Source organism: Microcaecilia unicolor, chromosome 5 (assembly GCF_901765095.1).
Source record: "Microcaecilia unicolor chromosome 5, aMicUni1.1, whole genome shotgun sequence".
NCBI lineage: Eukaryota > Metazoa > Chordata > Amphibia > Gymnophiona > Siphonopidae > Microcaecilia > Microcaecilia unicolor.
Window position 1 is genome coordinate 191,235,924 of NC_044035.1, and position 22,149 is coordinate 191,258,072.

At 52.9% G+C, this 22,149-nt stretch overlaps 1 protein-coding gene across 4 annotated transcripts in view; it reads left to right on the top strand.

Annotated features, from left to right (window-relative positions):
* The window catches only part of GFOD2 (glucose-fructose oxidoreductase domain containing 2), a 130,555-nt gene that overhangs the window by 36,049 nt on the left and 72,357 nt on the right, over nucleotides 1-22,149 (top strand). For all 4 annotated transcript variants that reach the window (XM_030203671.1, XM_030203672.1, XM_030203673.1 and 1 more), the window contains exon 2: nucleotides 74-257. The gene's annotated coding sequence lies outside the window, so the exon portion shown is untranslated. The remainder of the gene's footprint in view (nucleotides 1-73; nucleotides 258-22,149) is intronic.

Sequence of the window (22,149 nt, forward strand, 5' to 3'; positions counted from 1 at the left end):
TTGTACTTTTATTAGTCATTTAATTTAAAAATAAAACATAGTTGACTAACTGAGAACTTTAATCTCCACTTAGGGAAAAATAAACCCAGGATTGACATGATGCGGTGAGGAGCGTAGGACGTGTGTGCCTGAGCTTGATCTGCTGGGAACTGACCAACTCTGCCAGCCGCACAAGTTCTGCGTCATGGGCCTACACACCGTCCTCCAGGTTTGATACTCTACACTCCAGCTCTCCCGTTCTACGAGCCAAGTCTGAGGTAAGTTGCGAGATGCCCACTATTTGTTCAGATGATTGTTGGAGGTGCAAGTCCAAAGCCTGTACCACGGACGCGGTGAGCTCTGAAATCACCGCCTCCATGCATGCCAAATGCGAGGCCTGTATTGGCTCCGCCATCTTGTCTTCAACATGTCTATTACATTCTGGTCCCTTCTTAGCTGATTTAGACGCCATCGAAGCTGAGTGAGTCAAAAATTTGTCCATATAATCTAGAAATTCTTTACGTGAGAAAGATGCGTGCAATTAAGACACTTACTCCGCTGATGAAAAGGGATTGAGGAGGGAACCCCCAAGCAGCTCCAGCCCATAAAGCCTGTTTCTATAAACCCATCACGCTACATAAAGGTACATGGCAAAACATGACCTTTGATGTTGCGGACGCCCAAGAGATAGCAGGATGTTCCTCAGTCAGGACAACAGACACAGATGCAGCCCACACTTAGTCCAAAGAGAGCCCAATTGCAGCTGGGTAATGACGTATGCCTGTCCTTGCTGTCAGTGCATACCATGTTTGGCTCACATGTTGTGGCTCCAAGGGCCACAATATTGTTCCACTGGCACCACATTGAAGAGCACTTTAACTACAAGGTCAGTGCTTCAGGGAACCAAAACATTCAAAACGGAGCCAATCTGAGCAGTGTTTTCAGTATTCATAGCCACAGCATCCTGCTGCACTCTGCTTCTCCAGTCATTATGTTGACTTAGTTGCCAAGGGAATTTCCAGCAGTCCTAGGAAATTCAATACTGCAAGGCCCTGAGCAGCAGGCTTCAGCAAGGGCGTACCTCATGGATCTGTCCTGGGACCTCTACTCTTCTCCATCTATACTTCTTCGCTTGGTACTCTGATCTCATCCCATGGTTTTCAGTATCATCTTTACGCCGACGACTCCCAGATCTATCTCTCCGCACCAGAAATCTCAGCAGGCATCCAGGCCAAAGTTTCAGCCTGCCTGTCCGACATTGCTGCCTGGATGTCTCACCGCCATCTAAAGCTAAACATGACCAAGACTGAGCTCCTTATCTTTCCACCTAAACCAACCTTTCCTCTCCCCCCATTCTCTATTTCTGTGGATAACACGCTCATCCTTCCTGTCTCATCAGCACGCAACCTTGGGTCATCTTCGACTCCTCCCTCTCCTTCTCTTCACATATTCAGCAGACTGCTAAAACCTGTCGTTTCTTCCTCTATAACATCATTAAAATTCACCCTTTCCTTTCTGAGTATGCAACCAGAACCCTCATCCACACTCTTATCACCTCCCACTTAGACTACTGCAACATGCTTCTCACAGGTCTCCCACTTAGCCATCTCTCTGTTCAAAATTCGGCTGCACGCCTAATATTCCGCCAATGTCGTTATGCTCATATTATCCCTCTCCTCAAGTCACTTCATTGGCTCCCTATCCGTTTCCGCATACAGTTCAAACTCCTCTTACTGACTTATAAATGCATTCTTCCTTGTCATCAAGCAGATGAATCCATTACGAGTGGGTGGTGTCCATCAACCAGCAGGGGGAGATAAAGAGCACTGAAAAACCATAGTGCCTCATGGCCAGCTAGCTCCATCTGCCTCTTCAGTATTCTCTATCTCCCCAGCAGGGTGGACGCAGCTTGTTCAAGCTCCTTCAGAAACCTGCCTGGGGTGGCTCCTGTGCTGTTGCCAGTTGTAGCAGGGCTGTTGTGGCTGATGGTGCCCACTTTAAAGGCACATAGGTACGCCCTTTCCCTGCCTTACCCAGCCCCCGATGTGGATGTAGACACATAGGCAAGCCCTGTCCCTGTCTTTGATGCAGGCACATAGGTTTGCCCTTTCACTGCCTTTCCCATGCTACTGATCCTCTGGAGTGGAAAAAATTGCCTCTTGCGCTGTTGCCTCTAACTTTCCTCATAGCGTCAAAAAAAAAAAAAGTCGCTTCGCGCTGTAGCGCTGCGATCCAAGAAAAGAGGCTTTCCTTCAGTTTGTGCAGCGGATCGGAGCTCTGTTGACTCGATCCGGAGAGGTAAGAAGCTCCTCCGGGGTGGGCCTGCGCTCGGGGCGATTTTGGTGCGAATCCGCCATTTTGAATTTTCCGCCATTTTCGACGATGGCTGCGGAGGTTGTAAAGCGCTGTTCCCGTTCTGGCAAGTGCAGATCAGCAGCAGGGCTCTGTAAATCGTGCTTTTCTGACATCAGAGCCGGCCCGAGCATGGCGAGTGAGGTTTCTTCCCACTCCGTGGAGCTGGCAGCGGGCGCCATTTTGGAACAGCATGGCGCGACCCCGCTGAGGCGAAAGGGTGTGAGCCTGGAGGGGAGCCTCGAATGGAGGCTAGTATGAGAGCCATTTCCCCTGGACTGGAACCGGGAGGCCAGGGTGAGCCATTTTTCCCTGAATTTGTTTTGCTGTTGCGTAAAGCATTTATGTTAAAAAGAGCTCTCCCGCAGGGGTCTCAATCGGCGCAGCTGCTTGTGTCCCTTCCAGTAGAGCCCGGCCTTGAATTACCGTCAGGTGCGTTTTCCCCTGACAGATGGCCACAGGACAAGCGCAGAAGGGTGGATTCCCCTTCAGAGAGTGGCGCACCCACGTTCCCCCCCCCCCGTGGTCGGGATGTGATGAGTCAGGAGGGTCTGGCAGGCCCTCGTGGTCTGGAGAGCCAGAGGAAGGTGCAGGATTGCCACTGGATCCGGATGATACTTCCGCGGTGAGGATTTTCCACCACGATGAGCTGCCAGCGCTGATTTCTAATGCACTGCAGGCCCTCTCTATTGAAGATCCTGCGAGTGCTGAGCTCTCCTCTGCTAATCCGAGAATGACAAGTACTAAGAAGCCTGCTCGAGCCTTTCCTTTGCATGACTCCATCCAAGAGCTTATTTCAGCTCAATGGGCTGACCCCGAGGGGCCTTTGAAAGTTGCCAGGGCTATGGGGCAATTATACCCTCTAAGTGAGGAGAATTTGGCGCGCTTAGCTGTGCCTAAAGTGTATGCCCTAGTCACAGCTGTGACAAAGAGAACTACCCTCCCAGTTGAAGGAGGAGTTGCCTTGAAGGACATGCAGGACCGACGCCTTGAATCAGCAGCATCATTGAGAGGGTCGCCCTTGAACTCCAGGCCTTGAGCCAGCTGCTGCGGAATGCTTGTCCGAGCGAAAGGAGTTCCTCTGCTGAAAAGGGGCACGAGAAGTGAACCCAGATTTCAGGCCTATCCTTACGGGCGTCTGCATGCAGCTGTTACGCTGCCCGAGCCTGCCTTGTTTGGTTACAGCAGGCAGTGGAACAGCCCGGAGATGGAGCGGAGCCCCTTGCGTAGGTGGCACCACAGATGAGTCGGCCTTGTCTTTCTTGGCTGACGCCCTTTATGATCTGGTCAGATCTTCGGCTAAACAGATAGCTGTGGCGGTGGTGGCGCGCCGCCTGTTGTGGCTACGGCATTGGGCGGCTGACATGGCCTCTAAGCAAAGGTTGGTGAAGTTGCCCTTTCGAGGCCTTCTCCTATTTGGTGCGGAGTTGGAGAACATTGTTAAACGCCTGGGGGATGCTACACCCCAGCGCTTACCCGAGGACAGCCACGGCCTTCCTCCAAGGGTCAGGCGGTTCCCTCCTCTTACAGACCTCGCTTCAGAGAAGCTCGAAGGTACCGCCCGGGGCGTTCTGCTGGGTTCACTTCTCATGCCCGTTTTCAGCAGAGGAACTCCTTTCGCTCGGACAAGCATTCCGCAGCAGCTGGCTCAAGGCCTGGAGTTCAAGGGCGACCCTCTCAATGATGGTGTGTCGGCCCTCTTCTCACTCCCTGTTATAGGAGGACGACTTTCCCTCTTTCACAAGGAATGGGCCAAGATTTCCTCAGATCAGATCAGTGGGTCTTGGACCTGATCAGGGATGGCTACAGAATAGAATTCAATGCCCCGATAAGAGACATGTTTGTGGAGTCCCGATGTGGTTCTGCCGCCAAACGGGCGGCGGTAGAGGAGACCTTACAAGGCTTGATTCACCTAGGGGCGGTGTGCCCGGTGCCTCCCGCCAAACTCGGCTCTGGCCGTTACTCCATTTACTTTGTGGTGCCGCGAAAAGGAGGGTCTTTTCGCCCAATCCTGGACTTAAAAGAAGTCAACAAGTCTCTGAGAGTGCGGCATTTTCACATGGAAACCCTGCGCTCCGTCTTTGCGGCGGTACAGCCAGGAGAGTTTCTCACTTCTCTGGACCTGAAAGAAGCTTACTTGCACATACCAATTTGGCCCCCACATCAGAGGTTTCTGCGTTTTGCGGTGATGGGAAAACATTTCCAGTTTCGGGCCTTGCCATAGCTCCCCGAACCTTTTCCAAGGTAATGGTGGTAGTAGCTGCCTTTCTCAGGCGAGAGGGTATCCGGGTTCACCCGTACCTAGACGACTGGCTCATCAGAGCGGACTCTGCAGAAGAGAGTCATCATGTTACAGCCAGAGTGGTCTCAGTACTGCAATCTCTGGGCTGGGTCGTCAATTTAGCCAAAAGTCACCTGACCCCCTCTCAATCTCTAGAATATTTGGGGGTCCGGTTCGATACAGCCTCGGGGTATGTATACCTACCCGAGCAAAGGCGGTGCAAGCTTCAGAACTAGGTCCGTCTTCTCCTGAGGATGCCTCGCCCGCGAGCTTGGGACATAGTCCAGCTGTTGGGGTCGATGACGGCCATCTTAGAAGTGGTGCCATGGGCGAGCGCGCACCTGAGACCTCTGCAGTGTTCCCTGCTTCAACGATGGTCTCCAATATCTCAGGATTATCAATGCAGACTCACGTGGCTCCCTGCGGCCCGGCTCAGTATGGTGTGGTGGCTCTCAGACGGCATGCTGCGGCGAGGAACGCCGCTAGCGCTCTCCGATTGGTGCCTGGTGGTAACAGATGCCAGCCTGAAGGGCTGAGGTGCACATTGCCGGGGAAGGCATGCCCAGGGTCTCTGGACACCCGAGGAGTCGGCGTGGTCCATCAATCGCTTGGAGTTGAAAGCGATATTTCAGGCGCTTCTGGCCTTTCAATTGACCCTGGAAGGATTGGCTGTCAGAGTTCTGTCGGACAACACGACAGCAGTGGCCTACATAAATCGACAAGGCGGCACTCAGTGTCAAGCACTGGCCGCAGAGGCCGCTCAGATATGCCACTGGGCCGAGCTAAATCTGCAGGTTCTGTCAGCAGGTCAGAGCAACGTGCAAGCCGATTATCTAAGCAGGAATCAAATCGACCCAGCGGAGTGGGAACTTGCAGACGAAATATTCCTGCAGATCTGTGCCAAATGGGGGATGCCCGTAGCGGATCTTATGGTCTCAAGCGCAAATGCCAAAGTCCCGTGCTTTTACAGCAGACGGAGAGATCCTCGCTCGGCGGGGTTGGATGCCTTGGCTCAACCCTGGCCTCTGGGCCTCCTATATGTGTTCCCTCCGTGGCCCTTGATAGGGCGAGTTCTCCTGCAGATTCGGCTACATCAAGGAGAGGTGGTTCTCATTGCCCCGGATTGGCCCAGGAGGCCGTGGTATGCGGACCTCCGGCGGATGCTGGTAGAGGCTCGCTGGCCGTTACCTCTTGTACCGAATCTTTTGTCACAGGGACCGGTAACCATGGAGGACGCCTGCCGCTTTGGTCTTATGGCATGGCTATTGAGAGGGCGCAATTGAGAGACAAGGGTTATTCCAGTAAAGTCATTTCCACTCTCCTACAGGCCCGCAAGCGTTCCACTTCCGTGGCTTATGCCAGAATTTGGCGCCAATTTGAGGCTTGGTTTGCTTCTAAAGCGATCACACCCATGTGGGCTTCTGTCTCGCCAGTACTTGACTTTTGCAGGATGGTTTACAAAAAGGCTTGGCCTATAATTCCCTGCGTGTTCAAGTGGCAGCCTTAGCATGTTTTCGAGGGAAGGTTGCTGGGCTCTCTCTGGCTGCTTGCTTGGATGTGGCACGGTTTCTCAGAGGGGTGCTTCGGCTCCGTCCTCCCGTGCGGACTCCCTGTCCGGCCTGAAACCTGGGGTTAGTTTTAAAGGCCCTTCAGTGTTTACCCTTCGAGCCGCTTAGGCGAGCTTCGGAGAAGGACGTGACCTTAAAAACGGTCTTTTTGCTGGCCATTACATCGGCGAGACGGGTATCTGAGCTCCAGGTGCTGTCCTGTCGAGACCCATTTCTGCAATTCTCAGACTCCGGAGTTATGGTACGTACGGTGCCTTCCTTCATGTCTAATGTGGTTTCAGCGTTTCACCTAAACCAGCCTATTTTCCTGCCTTCCTTTTCTAAAGAGGAATTTCCAGAATCATTTGGGCAGTTGCACCTTCTGGATGTGCGAAGGGCTCTGTTGCACTATCTGCGCATGTCAAATGCTTTCAGGACCTCTGACCATCTTTTTGTTCTATTGTCAGGTCCGCGCAGAGGGTCTCCAACGGCTAAGGCCACTATAGCCTGTTGGCTCAAGAAGCAATTTTTTCAGCATATTTGCTGTCTGGCCGGCCTCCGCCTGAAGCCTTTAAGGCACATTCCACAAGAGCGATTTCCTCTTCCTGGGCTGAAACTGGAGCACTCTGTCTTCAAGAGATAGCAGTGCAGCGACATGGGCTTCTAAGCTCTCTTTTGCCCATCATTACAGGCTGGATGTGGCTGCCAGGAGAGATGCGCATTTTGGAGCAAAAGTGCTGGCACGTGGTGTGGCTTGTTCCCACCCTATCTAGGGATTGCTTTGATACATCCCACTCGTAATGGATTCATCTGCTTGATGACAAGGAAGGGAAAATTAGGTTCTTACCTTGGTAATTTTCTTTCCTTTAGTCATAGCAGATGAATCCATGAGCCCTCCCTCAGTGTTTCATTATGTTAATTTTATGTTCAGTTTTTCCTGTAGATATGTTCCCTCATTGGGAGAAGTTGGAAAACAGTCTTCAGGATTTCTGTTCTGTTAACGGAGGTTGCGTTCGTCCCTCCTTTGAATTGTTGCTCCTGTTCTGGTTTGTTCATCCGCTGTGAGGAAAGTTCATGTTATGCTTTGTGGTGTAACACTGCTTTGGAAGCTTCAAATACTGAAGAGGCAGATGGAGCTAGCTGGCCATGAGGCACCATGGTTTTTCAGTGCTCTCTATCTCCCCCAGCTGGTTGATGGACACAACCCACTCGTAATGGATTCATCGGCTGTGACTAAAGGAAAGAAAATTACCAAGGTAAGAACCTAATTTTCCCACTCTGCAGCTCATCAGTACCTCTCCACGCTCATCTCTTCCTACACCCCTCCCCGGGAACTCTGCTCGCTGGGTAAATCTCTCTTATCTGCACCCTTCTCCTCCACCGCTAACTCCAGACTCCGTTCCTTTTATCTTGCCGCACCATATGCCTGGAATAGACTTCGTAAGCCGGTACGTCAAGCCTCATCTCTTGCCATCTTCAAATCTAAGCTAAAAACCCACCTTTTTGATGCTGCTTTTAACTCCTAACCCCCACTCGCCCGTTCAGAACCCTCATCTTATCTTCCTCAATTCAACTGTCTCTTATCCCTTATATGTCCTGTCTGTCCTAACCCTTATTCCTTACCTGTCCTGTCTGTCTGTCCTAATTAGATTGTAAGCTCCGTCAAGCAGGGACTGTATCTCCATGTTCAAGTGTAAAGTGCTGCGCACGTCCAGTAGCGCTGTAGAAATAATAAGTAGTAGTAGAAAGATGGAATTGGCCAAAGTCTGCAATTCACGTTTACAAGCTGAACAGTACCATGTAACGTTGCACATACAATAGTAGGGCCATTTTTGTCCCCACACTCCCATAATGTCATGGGACCTCCAGCGTCATTCTCACCCATCAGATGAAAGCTACTTTTGAGCCTCTTGAGCTCTTGACACCTGCTATCTGAAATTCCTGACCTTGGAAGGTTTTGTTCTTGGTGGCAGTCACTTCATCACTTAGCAGGCTTCAGGCCCTAGTAGCTGATCACCTAAAACAACGTTTCATCAACGGTTGGATTCTACGTCCTCCTTGTCGGTACCGGGAAGCTCCGGTGACATGCTTCGTTTGAAAAAGTCAAAGAAGCATCGACACCGGTCTCCTTCCCGCGTCGGTACCGAGAGCTCTGGGTTGCCGAGGGAGTCGGCACCCAGTAGGCATCGGCACCGGGAGGACCGCTCACCCTCGGTTTAGGAGGTGTTGATGCGCTCTACCTTGGACAGCCCGGTACAGCCTCCACGCCCGGAACAGACTCTGACTTCGACACCTGCATCGGCTTCCATGTCTTTCTCCACAGCCGCCCTGCACGAGTGTCTCCGGGCCGTTCTCCCAGAGATCCTGGGAGAGCTGTTGCGCCCTTCCCCTCCGGTACCGGGGGTGGTTGCGCCTCCGGTACCGTCGAGTGAGGCGCCGGCTGGCCCCTTGCCCGGGGTGAGGTCTCCGACATCGGTGCCGCTTGCGGTACCGACTGTGGTCGCCTCCCAGGAAGGCTCCACGACGACGTCGGCGGAGGGAACTTCGCCGGTGCGGGCGAGGGAGTCTACCTCTCGACGCTCCCACCGTGGCCGTGGTTCCACGGAGTCGAGCCGGGCACGGCTTCAGACACAGGTTCGTGAACTTGTGTCTGATACCGATGGTGAGGTCTCGTGGGAGGAGGAGGAGGACATCAGATATTTCTCTGACGAGGAGTCTGATGGTCTTCCTTCTGATCCCACTCCCTCCCCTGAAAGGCAGCTTTCTCCTCCCGAGAGTCTATCTTTTGCGGCCTTTGTCCGGGAGATGTCTACGGCCATCCCCTTCCCGGTGGTTGTGGAGGACGAGCCCAGGGCTGAAATGTTTGAGCTCCTGGACTATCTTTCTCCACCTAAGGAAGCGTCCACAGTACCCATGCATCATGTCCTAAAAAAGACATTGCTGACGAACTGGACCAAGCCTTTAAGTAATCCCCACATTCCCAAGAAGATCGAGTCCCAGTACCGGATCCATGGGGACCCAGAGCTGATGCGCACTCAGTTGCCTCATGACTCTGGAGTTGTGGATTTGGCCCTAAAGAAGGCTAAGAGTTCTAGAGAGCATGCTTCGGCGCCCCCGGGCAAAGACTCTAGAACCTTAGACTCCTTTGGGAGGAAGGCCTACCATTCCTCTATGCTCGTGGCCAAAATTCAGTCTTACCAGCTCTACACGAGCATACACATGTGGAATAATGTGCGGCAGTTGGCGGGCTTGGTGGACAAGCTCCCTCCTGAGCAAGCCAAGCCATTTCAGGAGGTGGTCAGGCAGCTGAAGGCGTGCAGAAAATTCCTTGCCAGAGGGGTGTATGACACCTTTGATGTTGCGTCCAGGGCCGCTGCTCAAGGTGTGGTGATGCGCAGACTCTCATGGCTGCGTGCCTCCGACCTGGAGAATAGGATCCAGCAGAGGATTGCGGACTCGCCTTGCCGTGCGGACAATATTTTTGGAGAGAAGGTTGAACAGGTGGTAGAGCAGCTCCACCAGCGGGATACCGCTTTCGACAAGTTCTCCCGCCGGCAGCCTTCAGCTTCTACCTCCACAGGTAGACGTTTTTATGGGGGAAGGAAGACTGTTCCCTATTCTTCTGGTAAGCGTAGGTACAATCCTCCTTCTCGACAGCCTGCGGCCCAGGCTAAGCCCCAGCGCGCTCGCTCTCGTCAGCAGCCTGCGCCTCAGCAAGGCCCTCGGCTCCCCAGCAAAAGCAAGGGACGAGCTTTTGACTGGCTCCAGCAGAGCATAGCCGACATCAACGTGTCAGTGCCAGGCGATCTGTCGGTCGGAGGGAGGTTGAAAGTTTTTCAGCAAAGGTGGCCTCTCATAACCTCCGATCAGTGGGTTCTTCAAATAGTCCGGCAAGGATACACCCTCAATTTGGCTTCCAAACCTCCAAATTGTCCACCGGGAGCTCAGTCTTACAGCTTCCAGCACAAGCAGGTACTTGCAGAGGAACTCTCCGCCTTTCTCAGCGCCAATGCGGTCGAGCCCGTGCCATCCGGGCAAGAAGGGCTGGGATTCTATTCCAGGTACTTCCTTGTGGAAAAGAAAACAGGGGGGATGCGTCCCATCCTAGACCTAAGGGCCCTGAACAAATATCTGGTCAAGGAAAAGTTCAGGATGCTTTCCCTGGGCACCCTTCTCCCCATGATTTAGGAAAACGATTGGCTAGGCTCTCTGGACTTACAGGACGCCTACACGCACATCCCGATACTGCCAGCTCACAGACAGTATCTACGATTTCAGCTGGGCACACGTCACTTCCAGTACTGTGTGCTACCCTTTGGGCTCGCCTCTGCACTCAGAGTGTTCACGAAGTGCTTGGCTGTAGTAGCAGCGGCGCTTCGCAGGCTTGGGAGTGCATGTGTTCCCCTATCTCGACGATTGGCTGGTGAAGAACACATCCGAGGCAGGAGCTCTACAGTCCATGCAGATGACTATTCGCCTCCTGGAGCTACTGGGGTTTGTGATAAATTACCCAAAGTCCCATCTCATCCCAGTACAGAGACTCGAATTCATAGGGGCTCTGCTGGATTCTCGGACGGCTCGTGCCTATCTCCCAGAGGCGAGGGCCAACAACTTGTTGTCCCTCGTCTCGCGGGTGCGAGCGTCCCAGCAGATCACAGCTCGGCAGATGTTGAGATTGCTGGGCCACATGGCCTCCACAGTCCATGTGACTCCCATGGCTCGTCTTCACATGCGATCTGCTCAATGAACCCTAGCTTCCCAGTGGTTTCAGGCTGCTGGGGGTCTAGAGGACGTGATCCACCTGTCCACGAGTTTTCTCAAATCCCTGTATTGGTGGACGATTTGGTCCAATCTGACTCTGGGACGTCCTTTCCAAATTCCTCAGCCACAAAAAGTGCTGACTACGGATGGGTCTCTCCTGGGGTGGGGAGCTCATGTCGATGGGCTTCACACCCAAGGAAGCTGGTCCCTCCAGGAACACGATCTGCAGATCAATCTTCTGGAGTTACGAGCGGTCTGGAACGCTCTGAAGGCTTTCAGAGATCGGCTGTCCCACCAAATTATTCAAATTCAGACAGACAACCAGGTTGCCATGTATTACATCAACAAGCAGGGGGGCACCGGATCTCGCCCCCTGTGTCAGGAAGCCGTCAGCATGTGGCTCTGGGCTCGCCGTCACGGCATGGTGCTCCAGGCCACATACCTGGCAGGCGTAAACAACAATCTGGCCGACAGGTTGAGCAGGATTATGCAACCTCACGAGTGGTCGCTCAACTCCCAAGTAGTACGCCAGATCTTCCAGGTGTGGAGCACCCCCTTGGTAGATCTCTTTGCATCTCGAGCCAACCACAAGGTCCCTCAGTTCTGTTCCAGGCTTCAGGCCCACGGCAGATTGGCATCGGATGCCTTCCTCCTGGACTGGGGGGAAGGTCTGCTGTATGCTTATCCTCCCATACCTCTGGTGGGGAAGACTTTGTTGAAACTCAAGCAAGACCGAGGCACCATGATTCTGATTGCTCCCTTTTGGCCGCGTCAGATCTGGTTCCCTCTTCTTCTGGAATTATCCTCCGAAGAACCGTGGAGATTGGAGTGTTTTCCGACCCTCATCACACAGGACAAAGGGGCGCTTCTGCATCCCAACCTCCAGTCTCTGGCTCTCACGGCCTGGATGTTGAGAGCGTAGACTTTGCCTCTTTGGGTCTGTCAGAGGGTGTCTCCCGCATCTTGCTTGCTTCCAGGAAAGATTCCACTAAGAGGAGTTACTTCTTTCTATGGAGGAGGTTTGCCATCTGGTGTGACAGCAAGGCCCTAGATCCTCGCTCTTGTCCTACACAGACCCTGCTTGAATACCTTCTGCACTTGTCTGAGTCTGGTCTCAAGACCAACTCTGTAAGGGTTCACCTTAGTGCAATCAGTGCATACCATTACCGTGTGGAAGGTAAGCCGATCTCAGGACAGCCTTTAGTTGTTCGCTTCATGAGAGGTTTGCTTTTGTCAAAGCCCCCTGTCAAGCCTCCTACAGTGTCATGGGATCTCAATGTCGTTCTCACCCAGCTGATGAAACCTCTTTTTGAACCACTGAATTCCTGCCATCTGAAGTACTTGACCTGGAAGGTCATTTTCTTGGTGGCAGTTACTTCAGCTCGTAGAGTCAGTGAGCTTCAGGCCCTGGTAGCCCAGGCCCCTTATACCAAATTTCATCATAACAGAGTAGTCCTCCGCACTCACCCTAAGTTCTTGCCAAAGGTTGTGTTGGAGTTCCATCTGAACCAGTCAATTGTCTTGCCAACATTCTTTCCCCGTCCTCATTCCTGCCCTGCTGAACGTCAGCTGCACACATTGGACTGCAAGAGAGCATTGGCCTTCTATCTGGAGCGGACACAGCCCAACAGACAGTCCGCCCAATTGTTTGTTTCTTTTGATCCCAACAGGAGGGGAGTGGCTGTGGGGAAACGCACCATATCCAATTGGCTAGCAGATTGCATTTCCTTCACTTACGCCCAGTCTGGGCTGACTCTTGAGGGTCATGTCACGGCTCATAATGTTAGAGCCATGGCAGCGTCGGTAGCCCACTTGAAGTCAGCCACTATTGAAGAGATCTGCAAGGCTGCGACGTGGTCATCTGTCCACACATTCACATCTCATTACTGCCTGCAGCAGGATACCCGACGCGACAGTTGGTTCGGGCAGTCAGTGCTTCAGAATCTGTTCGGGGTTTAGAATCCAACTCCACCCCCCTAGGCCCATGTTTTATTCTGTTCCAGGCTACACTCTCAGTTAGTTGAATAAGATGTTAGGTCAATCTCAGTTATGTCCTCGCCGTTGCGAGGCCCAATTGACCATGTTTGTTGTTTTGAGTGAGCCTGGGGGCTAGGGATACCCCATCAGTGAGAACAAGCAGCCTGCTTGTCCTCGGAGAAAGCGAATGCTACATACCTGTAGAAGGTATTCTCCGAGGACAGCAGGATGATTGTTCTCACAAACCCACCCGCCTCCCCTTTGGAGTTGTGTCTTCCCTTGTCTTTGTCTTGCTACATATGGGACTGACGAACACGAGCCGGTTCGGGCGGGAAGACGGCCGCACATGCGCGGTGCGCATGGGCGCGTGAGGACTAGCAAAGGCCTTTGCTAGTGAAGTTCCGATTGGAGGGGCTGCTGTGGACGTCACCCATCAGTAAGAACAATCAGCCTGCTGTCCTCGGAGAATACCTTCTACAGGTATGTAGCATTCGCTTTTCTTGTGAAAAGTTCACTGTCTGGTTCATGTTATCAGCCAAAAACAAATTGGTCTTTTGATGCAAAATCCAAACATCTTTTAAAGTAACCTCCTGAGGCTCACTATCCTCAAGGTGTAGCTCCAGTGCTGCTTCTTCTGACAATAATCGGGTGTAGTAAAGGAACCAAACCAGAGGGACCAGAGAATAATATGGACCCTGTTTATATATTTCCCCGAGGACAAGCAGGCTGCTTGTTCTCACGACTGGGTTGACGTCCACGGCAGCCCCCTCCAACTGGAAGAAAACTTCACGGGAGGTCTCGCACGCAGGGCACGCCTACCGCGCATGCGCGGCTGTCTTCCCGCTCGTGCACGACCGTTCCCGCTCAGTTTTTTTCCTTTCCGTGCTGGAGAGAGACGTGTTCACGTCCCTCTCTTAGTCAGCCCCAGAAACCGGATTGCGGCCTAGCCCGCGGTTTTTTCTTTATTAGTGTACGCGTTCGCGTTATTTTTTCTTTAAAAAAAAAAAAAACAAATAGAGAGTTTTCCTCGTCGTTCTTAGTTGCGAGGACGTATCGTTTCTTTCTTTTTCGGGTGTGCTTTTCACCGCCACCATCGACGATTTTGACTTCGCTGACACGATTTTCCCGTCGATGTCCTCGAAGGTCCCGAGCGGATTCAAGAAGTGTGGTCGGTGCGGCCGGCAGATCTCGCAGATAGATACTCACGCTTGGTGACTCCAGTGCCTCGGCCCGGAGCAAAATTCCAAGACGTGCACCTTGTGTCTCGGCTTAAGGAAGCGGACGCAGGTGGCGAGGCAAGTTCTGCGGGACCGTCTTTTTCGAACATGCGCCGGCCCTTCGACGTCAACCTCGACGGCATCGGTGTCGACGGCCGGGTCTTCGTTGCCGGTACTGAGGTCGACAGCGTTGGCGCCGACTATGGCATCGACCCCAGGAGCACAGGTACCTTTGGCCCGCTGGCCTGCCGGCGACGGCAGTCTGCCCCGGCCACTCCTGCTGCTCAGGGCCATTGGGACCAAACCCTGTCGGATCCGATACCTCGAGGCCGGGGGGGCTCCACCTCCTCCTCGTCCCTTCCGCGGAGCGCCGATGACGGGCATCGAAAGAAAGCCAAGAAGCGCCGTCATCGGTCGCCCACGACGCACGGGACTGGCAGCTCCGGGACATCGAGGGACGACTCGACACCCAGGAAGCGGCAGTGCTGGGAGGAGCGTTCCCCCTCGGTTGAAGAGGTGTCACTGCGCCGGTCCGTGGGTATCTCGGTACCGTCTCCTGGACACGAGCAGCTTCCAGCACCGGCACCCACACTGGCCCCCCTGCCTTTCCTGACAGCAGGCCTAGACGAGTGCCTCCGAGCCATCCTTCCCGGGATCCTGGAAGGGCTGATGCACCAGGCTCTACCGGCACCGGGGGTGCTTGCGCCCCCGGCGCCATTGATGGAGGCGCCGGTGGGCTCTGGCGCGATGATTTGGCCGCCGACGCCGCTTGCGGCACCGGTGTCGATCGCCACTCAGGTGGAGTCGACATCGATGGAGGGAGCTTCGTCCCTGCCGGCGTGGGAGTCCACCGCTTGACACCATCATTGAGGACGTGGTTCCTCGCAGTCGAGATGGGCCCGGTTGCGGTCTGAGCTGAGGGAGTTCATGTCCGACATCGGGGAGGAGGAGGACCCCAGATATTTCTCCTCAGAAGAGTCTGTGGGCCTTCCCTCCGACCACACTCCTTCACCGGAGAGGAAGCTCTCGCCTCCTGAGAGCCTCTCCTTTGCCTCCTTTGTCAGGGATATGTCTATCAGCGTTCACTTCCTAGTGGTTACTGTGGATTAGCCGAGGGCGGAGATGCTCGAAGTCCTCGACTATCCATCGCCACCTAGAGATTCTTCCATGGTACCGCTGCACAATGTCCTTAAGGAGACACTGCTTCGGAACTGGTTGAAGCCACTATCTAATCCCACCATCCCCAAGAAAGCGGAGTCCCAATACAGAATCCACTCAGACCCAGAGTTGATGCGGCCTCATGACTTGGCGGTCGTGGACTCTGCTCTCAAGAGAGCACGGAGTTCGAGGGATACCGCCTCGGCGCCCCCTGGGCGGGAGTCTTGCACTCTGGACTCATTTGGGAGGAAGGCCTACCAATCTTCCATGCTCGTGACCCGCATCCAATCATACCAGCTCTACACGAGCATCCACATGCGGAATAATGTGCGGCAACTGGCGGACCTGGTCGACAAGCTCCCTCCGGAGCAGTCCAGGCCATTTCAGGAGGTGGTCAGGCAGCTGAAGGCGTGCAGAAAGTTCCTGTCCAGGGGTATCTATGACACCTGTGATGTGGCATCTCGAGGTGCGGCCCAAGGTATAGTGATGCACAGACTCTCCTGGCTGCGTGCCTCTGACCTGGACAACCGTACCCAGCAGCGGCTGGCGGATGTCCCTTGCCGGGGGATAACATCTTCGGCGAGAAGGTCGAGCAGTTGGTGGACCAACTACACCAGCGGAAACCACTCTCGACAAGCTCTCCCACCGGGCGCCTTCAGCATCCACCTCTGCAGGTGGACGTTTTTCCCCGGCCCGGCAGGCTGCACCCTACGCCTACAGCAAGCGTAGGTACACCCAGCCGGCCCGAAGGCCTCCTCAGGCACAGGGACTGTCCCAGCGCGCTCGTTCCCGTCAACAGCGTGCGCCTAAGCAGCCCCCTGCGCCTCCACAGCAAAAGCAGGGGACTGGCTTTTGACTGGATCCATGGGAACATAGCCGCCATCAAAGTATCCGTGCCGGACGGCCTGCCGGTCGAGGGGAGGTTGAACGTTTTCACTAAAGGTGGCCTCTTATAACCTCCGACCAGTGGGTTCTCCAAATAGTGCGGTGGGGATACACCCTGAATTTGGTCTCCACTCCACCAAATTGACCACTGGGAGCCCAATCCTTCAGCTCCCATCACAAGCAGGTACTTGCGGAGGAACTCTCCGCCCTTCTCGTGCCACCCAGACAGGAAGGGCAGGGATTCTGTTCCTTGTGGAAAAGAAAACAGGGGGGATGCGCCCCATCCTAGACCTCAGAGGCCTGAACAAGTATCTGGTGTGAGAAAAGTTCAGGATGCTTTCCTTGGGCACCCTTCTCCCCATGATTCAGAAAGACGATTGGCTTTGTTCCCTGGATTTAAAGGATGCTTATACTCACATCCCGATACTGTCAGCCCATAGACAGTATCTCCGATTCCTTCTGGGGACACGTCACTTTCAGTCTTGTGTGCTACCCTTTGGGCTCGCCTCTGCACCACGGGTGTTCACGGTGTCTCGTGGTGGTTGCGGCGTACCTGCGCAAGCTGGGGGTGCACGTGTTCCCGTATCTCGACGATTGGCTGGCGAAGAGCACCTCAGAGGCAGGAGCTCTTTGGTCCATGCAGTGTACTATTCACCTTCTGGAGCTGCTGGGGTTTGTGATAAATTACCCGAAGTTCCATCTCCAGCCAGTTCAATCTCTGGAATTCATAGGAGCTCTGCTAAATTCACAGATGGCTCAGGCCTATCTTCCCGAGGCGAGGGCTCAGAATCTCCTGTTCCTCGCTTCCCAGACCAGAGCGTCTCAGCAGATCACAGCTCGGCAGATGTTGAGACTCCTGGGCCATATGGCCTCTACGGTCCATGTGACTCCCTTGGCTCGTCTTCACATGAGATCTGCTCAATGGACCCTAGCTTCCCAGTGATGCCAAGCCACCGGGAATCTAGAAGATGTCATCCACCTGTCCATCAGTTGCCGCGCTTCGCTGCACTGGTGGACAAATCGGACCAATTTGACCCTGGGACGTCCATTCCAAATTCCGCAGCCCATGAAGGTGCTGACGGATGCATCTCGCCTGGGGTGGGGAGCTCATGTCGATGGGCTCCACACCCAGGGGGTGTGGTCCCACCAGGAACAAGATCTTCAGATCAACCTCCTGGAGCTCCGAGTGGTCTGGAACGCACTGAAGGCCTTCAGGGATTGGCTGTCCTACCAAATCATCCAAATTCGGACAATCAGGTTGCAATGTATTACATCAACAAGCAGGGGGGCACCGGATCTCACCCTCTGTGTCAGGAAACCGTCAGGATGTGGCGTTGGGCCTGCCAGTTTGGCATGCTTCTCCAATCCACATACCTGGCAGGCGTAAACAACAGTCTGGCCGACAGGCTGAGCAGAGGCATGCAACCGCACGAGTGGTCGCTCCATTCCAAAGTGGTACGCAAGATCTTCTGAGAGTGGGGCACCCCCTCGGACCTTTTCGCCTCTCAGACCAATCGCAAGCTGCCTCTGTTCTGTTCCAGACTTCAGGCACACGGCAGACTGGCGTCGGATGCCTTTCTCCTCCATTGGGGGAACGGCCTCCTGTATGCTTATCCTCCCATACCTTTGGTGGGGAAGACCTTGCTGAAGCTCAAGCAAGACCACGGCACCATGATTCTGATAGCGCCTTTTTGGCCCTGTCATATCTGGTTTCCTCTTCTTCTGGATTCGTCCTCCGAAGAACCGTGGAGATTGGAGTGTTTTCCAACTCTCATTTCGCAGACCGAAGGAATGCTTCTGCACCCCATCCTTCAATGTCTGGCTCTCATGGCCTGGATGTTGAGGGCGTAGATTTTGTTTCGTTGGGTCTGTCTGAGGGAGTCTCCCGTGTCTTGCTTCTCGAAAGGATTCCACTAAAAAGAGTTACTTTTTCAAGTGGAGGAGGTTTGTCGTTTGGTGTGAGAGCAAGGCCCTAGAACCTCGTTCTTGTCCTTCACAGAACCTGCTTGAATACCTTCTGCACTTATCAGAGTTTGGTCTCAAGACCAACTCAGTAAGGAATCACCTTAGTGCAATTAGTGCTTACCATTATCGTGTAGAGAGTAAAGCCATCTCTGGAGAGCCTTTAGTCGTTCGATTCATGGGAGGCTTGCTTTTGTCAAAGCCCCCTGTCAAGCCTCCTGCAGTGTCATGGGATCTCAGCGTCGTCCTCACCCAGCTGATGAAACCTCCTTTTGAGCCACTGAATTCATGACATCTGAAGTACTTGACCTGGAAGGTCATTTTCTTGGTGGCAGTTACTTCAGCTCGTAGAGTCAGTGAGCTTCAAGCCCTGGTAGCCCAGGCCCCATGCTCCTTATACTAAATTTCATCATAACAGAGTAGTACTCCGCACTCACCCTAAATTGCTGCCAAAGGTTGTGTCGGAGTTCCATCTTAACCAGTCAATTGTCTTGCCAACATTCTTTCCCAGTCCGCATACCCGCCCTGCTGAACGTCAGTTGCACACATTGGACTGCAAGCGAGCGTTGGCCTTCTATCTGGAGCGGACATAGACCCACAGACAGTCCGCCCAATTGCTTATTTCTTTCGACCCCAATAGGAAGGGGGTCGCTGTCGGGAAACGCACCATCTCCAATTGGCTAGCAGATTGCATTTCCTTCACTTACGGCCAGGCTGGTCTGACTCTTGATGGTCATGTCACGGCTCATAGTGTTAGAGCCATGGCAGCGTGAGTGGCCCACTTGAAGTCAGCCACTATTGAAGAGATTTGCAAGGCTGCGACGTGGTCATCGGTCCACACATTCACATCACATTACTGCCTCCAGCAGGATACCCGACGCGACAGTTGGTTCGGGCAGTCGGTGCTGCAGAATCTGTTTGAGGTTTGAATCCAACTCCACCCTCCAGGACCCGATTTATTCTGTTCAGGCTGCATGCTCAGTTAGTTGTTCTTCGTAGGTCAATTTCTGTTATGCCCTCGCCGTTGCAGGTTAAATTGACCTGGGTTCTTGTTTTGAGTGAGCCTGAGAGCTAGGGATACCCCAGTCGTGAGAACAAGCAGCCTGCTTGTCCTCGGAGAAAGCGAATGATACATACCTGTAGCAGGTGTTCTCCGAGGACAGCAGGCTGATTGTTCTCACCTACCCTCCCTCCTCCCCTTTGGAGTTGCGTTTTTCCTCATTCCTTTGCTTGTCATTCAGCTGAGCGGGAACGGTCGCGCACGGGCGGGAAGACGGCCGCGCATGCGCGGTGGGCGTGCCCTGCGTGCGGGACCTCCCGTGAAATTTTCTTCCGGTTGGAGGGGGCTGCCGTGGACGTCAACCCAGTCGTGAGAACAATCAGCCTGCTGTCCTCGGAGAACACCTGCTACAGGTATGTATCATTCGCTATACTAGTAAAAAAGGCCCGTTTCTGAACGCAATGAAACGGACGCTAGCAAGGTAGTGATTTTCTGCCATTAATGTTTCCACAGTTGTATTCAGAGTATAATTGTTGTTAACATTTGTAAGATTTCTTTGTATTAAAGAGACTTTCTGTGACATGAGGAAGACATATGAAACATATTCAGCGCAATGGTTCCCAAACCATGTCCTAGAAGAAACCCCAGCCAGTCAGGTTTTTCAGGATGGCCACAATGAGAAATTAGCATGCAGTGGAGGCAGTGCATGCAAATCTCTGTCATAAATATTCATTAGGAGAATCCTGAAAACCTGAGTGTCTGTGATGCCTCCAGGACCAGGTATGGGAACCACTGAGTCAACACATGTTGCGGTTGCTGAAAAGAAAGCAGCATCACAGTAACAGAAGAACAATGAAAACAGGGTGGGGGCAAGTGTCTGTGTGTGTGTGTGTGATAGAGATTGTGTGTGTGTCAGAATGACAGGGGGGGGGGGGCTTGGAGTGGGGTCAGCGTTGCTGAGGTGATACAGAGAGAGAGAGAGAGTGAGTGTCCATCTATCCATCTCCCGCATCAGTGTGTGTGTTTGTGTGTGAGATTGACAGATGTTGGGGGGGGGGGGGGTTGGCAGCAGGTGTGTGTGTGTCACAGTCTATAGAGAGATCATGAGTGTCACACAGAGAGATCATGTGTGAAAGTGATAGAGGTTGGGGCATAGTTGGAGTTTGGATGCGAATATTTGTGTGTGTGTGATAGAAATTGTGTGTATGTGTGTAGCAATGTCTGAGGGGGCCGTGTATGGTGAGCTGGGAGGTGGTGTACTTGGGAGGGGTTGGCGGAGGGCTTGTAGGGTGTTGCTGTGCGAGGTTGATGAATCCTTCAGACTGTGATGTGGTTGGCTGTCATTATTGTACCTTTTTTTTGGTGTGTGATAATGTTTAGAGTGTTGCTCATTGTTTTTGTGTGAAGTATCTTTTTTTTTTTTCTGTCTTTCAGCTTTGGGAAATGCGTTTCTCTGAGCCTCCTCCTCCCTAAGAGGACTCCCTTGTTCTTAGTGTTTTTTTGTTTTTTTTTTTGAAGGGGGGTGCCGGGCTGGCGAACTGAGAGGGAGTGCCGGGGAGGGGGGGGGGCTTTGACTTTGTTGATTGTTGCTGGATCGTAAATTATGCGAGTGCTGGACACAGGGAGGGAAGGAGGGATGGTGGAAGGGAAACGATCAGCTGTTGCAGCTTGGTTTGTGTGAAGTGTCTTTTTTTTTTTTTCCTGTGTTTCAGCTTTGGGAGATGCGTTTCTCTGAGCCTCCTTCTCCCTATGAGGCCTCCCTTGTTCTTAGTGTTTTTTTATTTTATTTTTTTGAAGGGGAGGGGTGCTGGGCTGGCGAACTGAGAGGGAGTGCCTGGGGGGGGGGGGGGTTGATTTTGTTGATTGTTGCTGGAGTGTTAGAGAGAGAGATCTGAAGGCTGTGCAGCAGGCATCAGCTGTTGGTTTCCGTTCCGGCCTCCCTCCTTCCCTCCCTGTCCCGTCCTTGTTTTTTGTAAATTATGTGAGTGCAGCTTGGTTTGTGTGTGTGAATGTTTGAGGGGGTTGACTTGGAGGGGGGTCAGCATTGTAGGGGGGGGGGGTCTTAAATTGAGAGACGGTGGTTTGTCTTGTTAGTTTGCCTTGTTAGGGGTGTAGGGGTGAGGGGTGGTGACTTTGGGGGGGCGTGGGTGTGGGTGAGCGGCATGTAGTGGTGTACATCGATGTCTGCCACGCCCTCGCGTCAAACGTGATGACGTGGAGGGTGGAACGATGCGATTGGTTGAGTGCCATTGCTCCGCCCTCGACGTCATCACGTTTGCCGCGAGGGCGGGGCAAACAGTCATGGGCGAATTTGGGTTTTACCACCATGCAGTTAGAACGTTGGGACTTGTGGAGGCTTCATTAGAACGTTGGGGTTGTGAATTATGTCTAGATGGGGCGTGGCTGAGGGCGGGTCCATGAGTGACAGCCAATGGTGCTGACAGCCTAGCCTACCAACAGTACAGGGCTTCAGTGTTTCCCTGCCACAGAGTGAGCTTCAGAACGTTGGAGGTGAGAATTATTTATATAGATATAGGGCACTCCCTTCTTGCCTCTAAAAGGAAGCTGAACAGAAAAGACTAGAAAAATGCAAGCCTTTCTGGCAAAGGGGAAACACTTGTTCAGTTTGTCTGTTTTATAATAATGCTAAAATTTATTAGAGTAAATAATTGGTTACAATAAAAATTCTTTTATCCCAGTATTGCAGAAAATTGAATTCTTATTTATATCAGTCCAAATTTCAGTATAAGGAAAATAAAATCAATTCTCTCTCTCTCCCCCCTTCGGAAGCTGTCAGACTCTGACCTGGTACAAAAGGATACCCAGTCTGAAGACTGAAGCTTCATTTGTCCAAGTAACATCTAACTCGACTATTTCAGCTGCATGGGTACCTGAATGCGGAGTACCACAAGGAATCCCCCCTCTCGCCGACTCTATTCAACTTAATGATGATACCCTTGGCAAAATTACTATCAAAACCTTAATCCATACATTTATGCAGATGACGTAACGATCTATATCCCATTCAAA